The 14,387-nt window shown below is 42.4% G+C and overlaps 1 pseudogene; it reads left to right on the top strand.

Annotated features, from left to right (window-relative positions):
• The window catches only part of LOC139023553 (F-box/LRR-repeat protein 17-like), a 411,307-nt pseudogene that overhangs the window by 124,307 nt on the left and 272,613 nt on the right, over positions 1–14,387 (top strand).

Below are 14,387 nucleotides of genomic sequence, written 5' to 3'. Positions count from 1 at the left end.
AGGGTGAGAGAAGAGTGAGGGATGGATGGTGAATATGTGTAGGAGGGTGAGAGAGAATGGCTGTGTGGATGCATAGGGTGTACGTTGGGCGGGAATGAATGAGAACGGAGGAGCAAGTCGATGGATGGATGTAAGTGAGTCAGAGGTAGGGAGGGTGGGAAAAGACGTAAAAATCAACCAATCCTCGGTCGATAACACAATGAAACAGTCAAATGCTTTATTATCTAAATGTTGAAAGTGTGTGGGTGACGTAGAGAAACAAAATGGTTCAGGTTGAGGCCATGTGGCGGAGAGTGATGCAGGCGCTGGAGATGGGGGTGTGAGCATGTGGGTCTGGGCAGGTGTGATGTTGTGGATGTTTGTGTGTGTCTATATGTTTTGTATTCTAAAAAAAGTTTATAGTGTACCTAGCTTGCATTTACTCCAAGGCGATAGTTTATAGTGTACCTAGCTTGCATTTTCTCCAAGTCGTTTTTTTATTACAATATGGAAACATTCATGTACTTTCGCCACCTCAGTCTTTTCAAATCAATACTAAGTGTCCATTGGAGTTCTCTTTCTATATTACTGCTCTTCCATGAAGCTACCATCAGGCCGTCATCAGGACTATACACAAGGAGATACTCATTCTAGTAGTGAGCTGAAATGATTGTTCCGGAAAAATAGCTTTCATGAGAATCATCCCACTTTAACAGGCGCTCAGATTGCTTCTGTATCAGTTTACGAGCGTTATCAGGAAGCCCTAAAGCTATCCTGAGTGCTCTAATAAAAACCTCTTCATGAACGGACTGATGTAGACAATTCAACTGCTGCAAATATAGCAGCTTTCCACTCTTCTTCCGTTGGTGTAGTTGTATTTGTGACAGGCACGGTGGGAAAAGAGAAGCAGTCGTTTAGGGTTTTGAGGTGCTGACACATGCACATACGCACAACCGGCTTCAATGATCCATGAGCTGTGTGTTTGTATGTGTTAGTGTTGTCAGGATACCTGATTTTTGACTTCGATACCAGGTTTAGTATCATGATACCAAAACGATACTCAATACAAAAATGATACACAATACTGAAACTGATACTACAGCCCAAACAAAAGGTATTAGCTAAAGTCACAGAATAACCAGTGGGCTTTATTTTTTTAAACATTGAACAATATGTTGATAACTGGTAGAACAAATAAAATAAAGAATATGTTATATTCTATTTTCATTTTTTTGAAAAATTAAACATAATTTCCCCACATTTTCCAAATTCAAAACCATATCCAATGACATCTAAACTCTTGTCAAATGTAATTTCATACATATCAGGCTTCATTTGCTCATCTATGGCCAAAATATTGGGTCAAATTACATTCATTAGACCTGTAATTCATTACAGCTAAATCATTTTATGTATTAAATTAATTGTTTAGTCTACACGCCATAGGAATACAATGGAATTTACACAGCACACTACGATTTCCAGAGTGCATTTCACTTCCCAGGGTGCAATGCTCTGCCCAGGCCTGCTGGCTGGCTAATGGCTACTGCTAGCAAGCAAGCCCAGACAAATGTGAAGTAGTCTAAATATATCGCTGTTAAGTTATGAGTTCATATTACTCCTGGGTTGTGTAATCATATTATAATGCTCACATGAATGTCATGATGAGGGCCTCCCGAGTGGCGCAGCAGTCTAAGGCATCACTAAATACCTGGGTTCGATCCCAGTTTGTGTCACAGCCAGACGTGACCGGGAGACCCACGAGGCGGTGCACAATTGGCCCAGCGTCGTCTGGGTTAGGGGAGGGTTTGGCCCAGCGTCGTCTCGGTTAGCGGAGGGTTTGGCCCAGCGTCGTCTGGGTTAGGGGAGGGTTTGGCCCAGCGTCGTCTGGGATAGGGGCAGGGCTGGGGGCGCCAGCTGGGGGGTCGGGGGGGAGGTGGGCCGCGGTTTTAAGGGAGCGGTGTCTGGCCAGCATCTCCTGAGGTGTAGGGGACACGGGTTACGGGCGCCCAAGCGTCCTGTCCGGGTTAGAAGGGTCTTTGGCCCCAACGTCGTCCGGGTTAAGGGAGGGTTTGGCCCAGCATCGTCTGGGTTAGGGGAGGGTTTGGCCGGCTGGGATTTCCTTGTCCCATTGCACTCTTGTGGCAGGCCCGGCGCTTGCACGCTGACTCCAGTCACCAGCTAGATGGTGTTTCATCAGACACATTGGTGTGGCTGGCCTCCAGGTTAAGCAAGCAGTGTGTCAAAAAGCAGTGCATCTTGGGTTGTGTTTTGGAGGACGTATGGCTCTCAGCCTTCGCCTCTCCCTAGTCCGTAGACCTTAACTACTAATTGGATATCAAGAAAAATGGGTAAAAATGAATGTTGAGTATACTGTATGTTCATGTCATTGTCACTGAATAATAATTATAATTTTGTAGAATAATGACAAAGTTATAATGAAAATCTTGTTTTGGAACTAAACTTCACTTGCCCTGTACTGCTTTGTAACACTTTTTGCTTAGTTGATTTGCTGAGCTGGCCCTCATCATCTGGGCCCAGATTCACAAAACACTTTCCCCCGCAAAAACTTAAGAAGATTCTTATAAAAAAAAGTTCATAAGTACAATTTCTCAACAATATTTGAGGATTTAATGATTTTCTTACGAACTTCTCAAATATCTTGTTACAAATCTTCTTAAGATGTTTGTTGCTAGGCAATCGATCTAGCTAGCTATCTAGCTAGGAATGGCAATCATGTTAGCATTTTTCTTACTGAGATTTTTCTTACTGAGATTACTAAAACATGTTCTTAGGGTTAAAATAATCAATACTTTCAGATTAAGTTTGTGAGTAAATGAAGATGTTCAGTTGCTTTCATTAGCTTTTTCTCTCACTGCCCTGAGTTTAAAACAAGTGTTTAGCTATCTTGGAATTAAGAACATTTCCAATAACTTTGTTTTGAAGAATCTAATTTCTTCTTAACTTTCTACTTAAGGAGAAACATAAGAAGTAGCGCAATACATCTTCCAATAACCTTTTTGAGGAATAGCAACTTTGCTTATCTTTCTTCTTAAGTCGATAGTTAAGCAAAAATGGCAGTTAAGAAGAAATGTATTCTTAAGAAGGTTTTGTGAATCTGGGCCCTGCTCTATAATTAAAGTATTCCCATAGCTTGCTTCTGCAGCCAGTTTTGTTAACAAGCAACGGGCGTGGAGCAATGAAGTTTTTGTTTGAAAAAGCCATGCTGTCTGCATTTTCTCTCTCTTCTTGCTTGCTTCTCAAAAGTGGCTTGCGCTGTGTCAGCACAGCCTGGCTAGCTACTGCCCCCTTGAGAAGATTCAGATAAACGACTACAGACTCGATTCTCTAAATCCTTATATGACGTGAGATACATTTTGCATTTTTTTAAAATGTTTTTGACTCGAGTTTTGGTATACCATGCAAGTTTTAGTATATCATGCAACACTAGTGTGTGTGTGCGTGTGTGTGTGTGTGTGTGTGTGTGTGTGAATATATAATGCTTGAGCACCTGTTCCAATACCTGATTGAACAGGTGCATCTGTGTGAACTGCCGTCCACAGTTTTTTAACTGCCCCCTTGGACTAAATCTTCCCCCACTCTGCAACCCCAGCACTTTCTCAACGACGCCCCCTGCAGTTGGCTAAATGGCAGCCTCCTTCCCAACCCCAGTTTAGGGACTGACTTTGATAAGACTGAACCCTCCACACCATGATTGAGACCATTCAAAACAAAATACCCCCCTTTCAGAGTTCTGTGGGCTAGACACTTCTTCTGCTCTCCTCTTTTCATCTTTTTAAATCAAGACCGAGTGAGAGGCTGAGGGCACCGGGAGAGAGGCAGTAAGAAGAGAAGTGGAGGGTGCAGAATAAGTGTTACCTAGTGTCGCATGCACACACACACACAAAACGCTTTGATGGACGGTAATGTTCGTATAAAACGCTTTGATGGACGGTAGAGTTCGTACAAAATGCTTTGATGGAGCGGTAATGTTCGTACAAAACACTTTGATGGACGGTAGAGTTCGTACAAAACGCTTGATGGACGGTAAGAGTTCGTACAAACACTTTGATGGCGGTAAGTTTCGTACAAACGCTTTTGACGGACGGTAGAGTTCGTACAAAACGCTTTGATGGACGGTAGAGTTTCGTACAAAACACTTTGATGGACGGTAGAGTTCGTACAAACACTTTGATGGACGGTAGAGTTCGTACAAAACACTTTGATGGACGGTAGAGTTCGTACAAAATGCTTTGATGGACGGTAGAGTTCGTACAAACACTTTGATGGACGGTAGAGTTCGTACAAAACACTTTGATGGACGTAGAGTTCGTACAAAACGCTTTGATGGGACGGTAGAGTTCGTACAAAAACTTTGATGGACGGTAGAGTTCGTACAAAACGCTTTGATGGACTGTAGAGTTCGTACAAAATGCTTTGATGACGGTAGAGTTCATACAAAACACTTTGATGGATGGTAGTGTTCTTAAAAACGCTTTGATGGACTGTAGAGTTCGTACAAAATGCTTTGATGGACGTAGAGTTCATACAAAACACTTTGATGGATGGCAGTGTTCTTACAAAACGTTTGATGGACAGTAGAGTTCGTTAAGCCTGTGCCCTCCTGCCTTTTATACTTTGATGGTGTAGGGTTCTCCTCTCTCTGTCTCTCTTCCCACTCACTGTGTTTTGAGATAGGAGCCTGCAGTACACGCACGTACACGCACGCACGCACGCAGCACGCACGACGCACGCAGCCGCACGCAGCGCACGACGCCGCACGCACGCACGCACGCACGCACGCACGCACGCACGCACGCACGCACGCACGCACGCACGCAGCGCACGGCACGCACGCCGCACGCACGCACAGCACGCACGCACGCACGCACGCACGCACGCACACGACACACCCACACATACACACACACAACACACAACAACAACCCACAGTAGCACACACACACACACACACACACACACACACACACACACACACACACACACACTGCAGGCTCTGATGGACAGTTTGAAAATGGCCTGTCCATGATTTGTTTGCCTTCGTCCAGACGTCAGTGATTTAGAAGTCATGTTGGTTTTGTTTCTGTTGCCACTCAGGCTGAAAAAGTTTTTCCTAATAGTTTATTGGCAGAGTGAGGTTTTGCTTTCAGGCCAAGCTGCTTCTCATGCCAGCTGTTCAATATATGATGTCCCTCCTGGATGCAAAGTACTTTTCAGTAGAAAAATACAGAAAAAGACTTGGGGTGCATCTCAATAGTCTAAAAATGACCTCTTCTTGACCCCTTGTCCTCATATGCACTAATCTGAAAACAAACACCTCACTCTCTAACACACGTCCCCTCCATCTCCCCATCTTTGTCTCTCTCATTCAGCATATGGAGCACAGAAAAAAAGGAATGATATAGAATGGAATTTGGCGTATCACTGGCCAACTCCAGACTTCCATTCTGATGATTGCTTAGAAAGGGATGGCTATGAGCTGTATGGGATTTAATGTGTGGGAGCTTTACTATACAAATCCTTACTATACAAACCCTATACAAACCCTTATGATACAAACCCTATACAAACCCTTATGATACAAATCAAACCCTTATGATACAAATATCTTTACCAAAGATATTTATATCTAACCCAAGATAGTTCATTTGTGTAATTTACAGAGGGAGCAAATGAATTTGCATATTTCCGTTAGGGAACACCTCCTCTGTGAAGTACACGTGTGCACAAACTCAATTCAACCTTTCACTCCTTCTTAATAACACAATTTTGGCAAAGTTTAAAAAAAATTGTGCACTGTGTTCATAACAGATTTGAGTTTTGGGAACAGAAAAATATATTGATGTTTCATAGATGAGSAAAAGTGGCAGAATGTCAGCCCGGTTTCACTCTACAGTATTTGCTGGTGAGAAAACGTTCTAAATGGATGCTTCAGCTTTATAGTCCCTGTGATGTGTCTGGGTTTCCTGTTCTGTCTGTGTTCTTACTATGCAAACCCTATACAAACCCTATACAAACCCTTTACAAACCATTTCTTTACTTCCTAAGGCTTTATTTGAGGTCTTTGTTGAGGCGGGAAAATGATGTGTAACTGCACTCTGAGCAAGAGTAATGGATGGTATGTTAGCTGAGCAAAGCAGAGACTGATGCCCCTGGTCCCTCTTCCTCCTCCTCTCTCTCAGGCTCTCCTAGTTGTTTCATCTTCCTCGCCCTGATAACCTTTAACCCTTTACACTTGTGGGAATTGGCCTATATAGCTCAATTGAAATGTTTCTTACAGTAGAAATATAAAATGCATAACCATGGCAGGAATTGAAAGGGAACAGGTGAATGATTATGGTACAATTATTAGACCAAAGTTGAGGACACAACAGTTCACCTGACACGAGTGAATCCAAACATTACACTATTGATTTTATGTGCATTTTAGATTTACTGTACTTTTTTGCCATTTGTTGATAACGAAATCTGAAAGTACTCTAGATACATTCAGTAACATGATAAGACCATTCCTATAAAATGTGGAGTAGGTGCGACATAAGACAACAGATTACCAGGGTTTGAGTGAGAGGTCTAACTGGTGTCTCCAAGTGGTCTCACACCTGTCCAAAGTGTGCGCTGTTCCTTGGCAATTTCAATGCCCTTTTATCACTCAAAGAAGAGTCTTCAACTAAAAGGTACTTTTTGGAGCTCTCCATGCTGTGCCGTTGAGGAACTAGAGCCAGCACACATGTTGTTGTTTAATTTGGAACACAACCCTGTTCATTATAAATCTCAATCTGGGTCAGGTAGGCATGATTTGAGAGCTTATTCTATTGCCAACATGACTAGCTAGCTAAGTTATAAAATARAATCTTACAGTGTTAGGCCTACAGAAGGCAGTTCAGAGCATAGAAAGGAGTCATGAGTGCATTCTGGTGCCTGTTCCGCAGCAGATTTTCTTCACAATAAACAAGCAGGCTAATTCTGTTCAGAACAACCCAGGGTATGACGTCATGTCATCTGGTAACTGTACATCTAACATAATGATCATAAACGTTGACACTGTATGATTTGAAAAAGGGAAGTGCACATTTGGACTCACGGGTGGTGTTTGGCTTGCTTGTATGACATCAAAGCGATATTTATTATAATCCTCAACGTCTCATCTTTCAAAATACATATAGTCTTCTTAATTTACAGCATTTCCCTCACTTAGACAACCCAGAATTTGCAAAAGTTGCCCAATTAGRGGGAGGGATGGGGGCAACTTCTTGCACGCGGTGCTCAATTTCAGAATGCCTGTCATTCAAAACCCATACAGAGCTGTGAAGCGCAGAGACAGAGCTGTGACGTCATGTATAGCACCTTACTGTACAGCCACTGCGTTACAATTTAGGCGCTTATTAGTGCCAAAATCTGCCATTTTAAACCTGTATAAGGGTACGAGGGTGAAGGGCTAAGATAGCACACAGACAATGGGGAGGAGGTGAGAAATATGAGGAGAAAGTATGGAAAGGGAGACTAAGACTGGGGCCTAAAGAATGGAGTGAAAGAGAAGGTGTGCTTTTAGGACACCTAGTCTTTCCATGACAGACTGACCAGGTGAATCCAGGTGAAAGCTATGATGCCTTATAGATGTAATCTGTTACATCCACTTCAGTCAGAGGAGATGAAGGGGAGGAAACAGGTTAAATCATGATTTTTTTTTAAATCCTTGAGACAATTGAGACATGTATTGTGAATGTGTGCCGTACAGAGGGTGAATGGCCTAAACAAAAATCTTTAAGCGCCTTTGAATGGGATATCATAGTAGATGCCAGGCYCACTGGTTTGAGTGTGTAAAAAACTGCAACACTGCTGGGTTTTTCACGCTCAACAGTTTCCTGTGTGTATCAAGAATGGTCCACCACTCAAAGGACATCCAGCCAACTTGACACAACTGTTTGAAGCATTGGAGTCAACTTGGGCCAGCATCCCTGTGGAACGCATTCGACACCTTGTAGAGTCCATGCCCCAACAAATTGTGGCTGTTCTTAGGGCAAAGGGGGTGGGCAACTCGATATTTGGAAGGTGTTCCTAATGTTCTGTACACTCAGTGTATAATCATTACTTATTTAGACCTGGTAACCAAGTGAGGGGGCTCTCTGGCCAATCTATGTTGTTTTTGGATAGTGTAGTATCCTTAAAGGCTTCTTAGAGTTACGACTCATGAGACTTAAGTACGGTTTAGTATTTAATTGTAACTTAGAATTACATTCTCTAATGCACCTGGCGTCAACTACCTGAAGCCTTCTTAATCATAGTTATATAGGCAGACATAGGAAATAGCTACGGATAGCGGAAAGCAAACCCCCGTCTTGAGTCAATACTGCCATCTATTGGTAAACATAAATATACCAGGTTACTACAGATCGAGAGCCAGGGAGAAGAGGAACAAGCAGACAGTACAGTCTGCATATGTGGAGCCCGATTTTTAGGGTTGGTCACCCTTTGACAGGACTGCATCACATGACAGATGTTTAAAACCTGTTACGGCTAGACAACATCCGGTGAAATTGCAGAGCGATTCAAATTAAATTATTAGAAATATTTAACTTTCATAAAATCACCAAAATAAAGCTTAACTTCTTGTTAATCCAGCCGCCATGTCAGATTTCAAAAAGGCTTTACGGCAATAGCAAACCATGCGATTATCTGAGGACAGCGCCTCATCATACAAATGCATGACAAATCATTTTCAACCAGGGAGGTGCGACACGAAAGTCAGAAATAGCGATATAATATATGTCTTACCTTTGAAGATCTTCTTCTGTTGGCACTCCAAAATGTCCCATAAACATCACAAATGGTCCTTTTGTTCGACAAATTCCTTCTTTATATCCCCAAAATGTCCATTTATTTGGCGCGTTTGATTCAGAAATACACCGGTTCCAACTCGCCCAACATGACTACAAATGATCTAAAAGTCACCTGTAAACTTGGTCCAAACATTTCAAACAACCTTCCAAATCCAACTTTAGCTGAAACGTAAATAATCGATCAAATTTAAGACGGAATATATTGTTTTCAATAGCGGATAAAATCAAAGTGGAGCGAGTTCCAGGTCGCGCGCATCAAACAAAAGAGTCCACTTGGCTTGAAACTCAGTCTGAACAGCCCTACTTCTTCATTTCTCAAAGGAAAAACATCAACCAATTTCTAAAGACTTGACATCTAGTGGAAGCCATAGGAACTGCAACCAGGTGCCTCATAAATCTAGTTTCCCATAGAAAACCGATAGAAAACACAGTGAACTCAAATCGTTTTTTTCATGGATGGTTTGTCCTCGGGGTTTCGCCTGCCATATCAGTTCTGTTATACTCACAGKCATTATTCGAACAGTTTTAGAACCTTTAGAGTGTTTTCTATCCAAATCTACCAATTATATGCATATCCTAGCTGGGCCTGAGTAGCAGGCAGTTTACTTTGGGCATGCTTTTCTTCCGGACCTGAAAATACTGCTCCCTATCCCAAACAGGTTTTAAGATACATCAGAATCACACTGATTTAACATGACAGATGTTTAAGAGACATCAACATCACACTGATTTAACATGAGAGATGTTTAAGAGACACCACCATCAGACTGATTTAACATGAGAGATGTTTAAGAGACATCACCATCACACTGATTTAACATGAGAGATGTGCATGTGCACTAGTGTGTGTGTGTGTGTGTTTGTGTGTGTGTGTATGTGTGTGTGTGTTTGTGTGTGTGTGTCTTTGTGTGGAATAGTAACAACCAGTGTTCCTGCTTATAGTTTTCCTTTTACAGACTTGGGGTTGTTTCTTTTACATGTGTGAATTGGAAATGTGTTTTTTGCATATCCCACCTCCCTCTGAGACACCCTCAGGGAGTCAGGGTCACCCTTGTCCAGCACTTGCTCAAGGGCACAGTGACAGATTTTTAGCCTTGTCGGCTCCGGGATTTGAACCAGCAACCTTTTGGTTACTGGCCTAACGCTCGAGACTACATACTGCACTAGACTAGTAGGGAGTAGGTTTCATTTTCCATTGAAAAATGTTTTGCTACGGTGTGCCGTACTGAACACAACCAGGTGTTCATCAGAAAGTAACAGTAACCCAACTGGTAACAGTGTGTTGGCTCTCCTGCTGGACAAATGACTCCCATTTAGCATTTAGATGGACCATGTAGCTGTGATGTGTCACTAAGGCTGTTTACCATGCTCAGTCCAAATCTCATCTCATCTGGGACAGTGTAAATTATGTGCATTATTTTATCTTTCAATCATGTACGTGAAGATTATTATCTCTACTTGCACATTCATATATATATATATATATTCTGCACATCTACCATTGCAGTGTTTAATTGCTATATTGTAATTACTTCGCCACCATGGCCTATTTATTTGTCAGAATGGTGGGTGTGTAACGGTTGTCGTTGGTGGAAGGAGAAGAGGACCAAAGTGCAGCGTGGTACGTATTCATAATAATTTAATAAAGAAATGAATACTGAACAAAAACAACAAACCGACAAACGAACAGTTCTGTAAGGTGCAAACAAAAACACTAAACAGAAAATAACTACCCACAACRCATAGTGGGAAAACAGGCTACCTAAGTATGATTCTCAATCAGAGACAACGATCGACACCTGCCTCTGATTGAGAACCATACTAGGCCAAACACATAGAAATATAACGACTAGAACAAAACATAGAAAAACAACATAGAATGCCCACCCCAACTCACGCCCTGACCAAACTAAAATAAAGACATAAAAAAGGAACTAAGGTCAGAACGTGACAGGGTGTAGCTGGTGTAAGCAGTCAGGCGCAGGAGAGCAGAGAATGGGAGCAACGTAACTTTACTCAGAATAATGAATGGTGCAAGGTAAAACAATACACTTGCCCAAACACAAARACACAAACATTAACTTTTACGCACGGGCAAGAAACAGCACCCGTCGAAATAACCAGTCACCAATATTACCGAACATGACATAAAACAATCCCACACAACACCATGGGGGAAACAGAGGGTTAAATACATGGACAATAATTAGGGGAATGAAGCACAGGTGTGTAGAAACAAAGACAAAACAAATGGAAAATGAAAAGTGGATCAGCGATGGCTAGTAGACCGGCGACGCCGAGTGCCGAGCGCCGCCCAAACATGGTAAGGAACCGACTTCGGCTAAAGTCGTGACATTATTGCCTTACCTTCCTTATCCTATCTCATTTGCACATACTGTATATAGACTTCTTCAACTGTATTATTGACTGTATGTTTGTTTATTCTATGTGTAACTCTGTGTTGTTGTATGTGTCGAACTGCTTTGCTTTGTCTTGACCAGGTCGCAGTTGTAAATTAGAACTTGTTCTCAACTAGCCTACCTGGTTAAATAAAGGTTAAATAAAAAAGTATAATTATAATTATCACGGGGTGCATCACAATACTCTCTGAGATTATGCATCTTTTCAAATGAAATGAACTCAGTTGCTAAGCTGTGATGTGTGTGTGTGTGTCTTTGTGAATATGTGTTTGTTGTATGTGTGTGTGCTGTCTTTTGCAGAACAATATACCAGAACCTCATGTTTTCCCCTCCTCATAATGCTCTCATAAACATCAAAGCAGCCTGTTGTTTTATATGGAAAACATCCCGGGCTTTATTGAATCAACAAGGAAATTGTCATTTTGTGGTATTAGCAATGTCAGCACCATGTTATCTGAGAAGAGGGCAGTTAACCAGGGGTGAAACATCTTTCTGCCTGTTTAAACCCCAAAACGCACTCAGTCACTCACTCTCACATTGCACTGATAAGAACCCACTGTATTACTGCTCTAGCTTAGGTTTTACTGTATACAGTGGCAAGAAAAAGTATGTGAACCCTTTGGAAATACCTGGATTTCTGCATAAATTGGTCAAAGTACGTATTCTGATCTTCATCTAGGTCACAACAATAGACAAACAGTCTGCTTAAACTAATAACACACAAACAATTATATGTTTTCATGTCTTTGTTGAACACACCGTGTAAACATTCACAGTGTAGGGTGGAAAAAGTATGTGAACCRWTGGATTTAATAACTGGTTGACTCTTCTTTGGCAGCAACCAAAGGCAGCAACCAAACCTCKACCAAATGTGTTCTGTAGTWGCGGYTCAGTCTTGCACAACGGTCAGGAGGAATTTTGGACCATTCCTCATTACAAAACTGTTTCAGTTCCACAATATTCATAGGATGTCTGGTGTGAACCGTTCTCTTGAGGTCATGCCACAGCATCTCAATTGGGTTGAGGTCAGGACTCTGACTGAGCCACTCCAGAAGACGTATTTTCTTCTGTTCAAGCCATTCTGTTGTTGATTTACTTCTGTCTTTTGGTTGTTGTCCTGTTGTGTCACCTAACTTCTGTGGAGCTTCAATTGGCAGACATTATCCTGCAAATGTCTTGATAATCTTGGAAAACATTTTTCCGTTGATGATAYCAAGCTGTCCAGGCCCTGAGGCAGCAAAGCAGCTCCAAACCATGATGCTCCCTCCACCATACTTTACAGTTGGGATGAGGTTTTGATGTTGGTGTGCTGTGCCTTTTTTTCTCGCCACATAGTGTTGTGTGTTCCTTCCAAACACCACAACTTTAGTTTCATCTGTCCACAGAATATTTTGCCAGTAGCGCTGTGAAACATCCAGGTGGACTTTTGCAAACTTCAGACGTGCAGCAATGTTTTTTTTGGACAGCATTGGCTTCTTCCTTGGTGTCCTCCCATGAACACCATTCCTGTTTAGGGGTTCACATACCTTTTCTAACCTACACTGTGAATGTTTAATTGATGTATTCAATATCGACAATWAAAATACAATAATMTGTGTWTTGTTAGTTTAAGCACCCTGTGTTTGTCTATTGCTGTGACTTAGATGAAGATCAGATTTTATGTCAAATATATGCAGAAATCCAGGTAATTCCAAAGAGTTCACAAACTTTTTCTTGCCACTGTAGTTAGTTGGTCTTGCACCTAGAGAGTGATGAAATGGGTCTGTTTGTCTGCAGTCCAGTGCCTCTTCCTCCAGGCTTCTCTTTCTCAGTGAAGTTCTCAGTGAAGTTCACTCAGGGAGAGACGAATCCCACTGGGACCAAGGACCAAGGAGAAGGAGGGGCGCTCAGGGGAGACCCCGGTTGTGCTGGTGGAGGGGCTGGTAGAACTCCCTGTCTCTCCCAGCGGTCCATTGTCTGGACAACACGGTCCATGGCGGTGCCAAGATGGGGGAGCATTGCTGCGTGCTCCTGGATGCGCTCCTCCACCCCTATACCCGGTATACCTTCTCCTGCTGACTCCACAGTTTGGGTCCGTAATTCTGTAATGAGGTGCATACTGGCGGCAGAGAAGTCAGGCTCAGGAGAGCGAAAACTGATTTACAACGGTGTCGTTTAATAAACATAAACCACCGTCAACAGAACAATACATGAAATGGGTCAAACAAAACCCGGTAATCACCAGCATACCGTGCACAAGCACTACAAGAAACAATTACGGACAAGGACATGGGGGGGAACAGAGGGTTAAATACACAACATGTAATTGATGGAATTGGAACCAGGTGTGATGGAAYAKAAGACAAAACCAATGYAAAATGAAAAGTGGATTGGCGATGGCTAGAAGGTTGGTGACGTCGACTGCCGAACGCCGCCCGAACAAGGAGAGGGACCAACTTCAGCGGAAGTCGTGACAGTTGTTTTCACTGAGGAAATGTAGGAGTCTGCTGTTGATGATAATGCGGAGGATCTCTCTCTGTCTCTCTGCTTCATTCTTTGAAGTGTTTGATATACTTTATATACACTCCCATCTTTCAAATAACAGATACACTCTGCATAGCAGAGCAAAATGCTCTCCTTTTCATCAATGTCGCTCTCTGAACATCTTTTGGTAATATATGTAATGAATCAATATTGATATAGGGAAAGGGAGCGGGACAATGTTCTTCCTGCGTATTGATCATCAATCCATAACATGCTGTTGGCATTTGAAAGATACAAAACAATTAACTCTGTGAATGACGGAGACGGACTAATCTATCATAACTCTACACCCAGATCCAGCCGTCTGTCCCACTCCTTCAACCTCACCCCCTTTCTTTTTATTAATGTTGTTTTCTCCCTGTCTCTCTGAGCGATTCAAGTCAACTTCATAAGGAGTGTTGACACTGTGTACAGTAGAGAGAGAGTAACAGACCAGGGCATCAGCCTCTGGCTTCAGGACCGCTACAGTACAGAGAGAGGAACAGACCAGGGCATCAGCCTCTGGCCTTCAGGACCGCTACAGTACAGAGAGAGGAACAGACCAGGGCATCAGCTCTGGCCTTCAGACCGCTACAGTACAGAGAGGGAACAGAGCAGGGCATCA

Source organism: Salvelinus sp. IW2-2015, linkage group LG33 (assembly GCF_002910315.2).
Source record: "Salvelinus sp. IW2-2015 linkage group LG33, ASM291031v2, whole genome shotgun sequence".
NCBI classification, from domain to species: domain Eukaryota; kingdom Metazoa; phylum Chordata; class Actinopteri; order Salmoniformes; family Salmonidae; genus Salvelinus; species Salvelinus sp. IW2-2015.
This window is presented reverse-complemented; position numbering and strand designations above follow the sequence as displayed.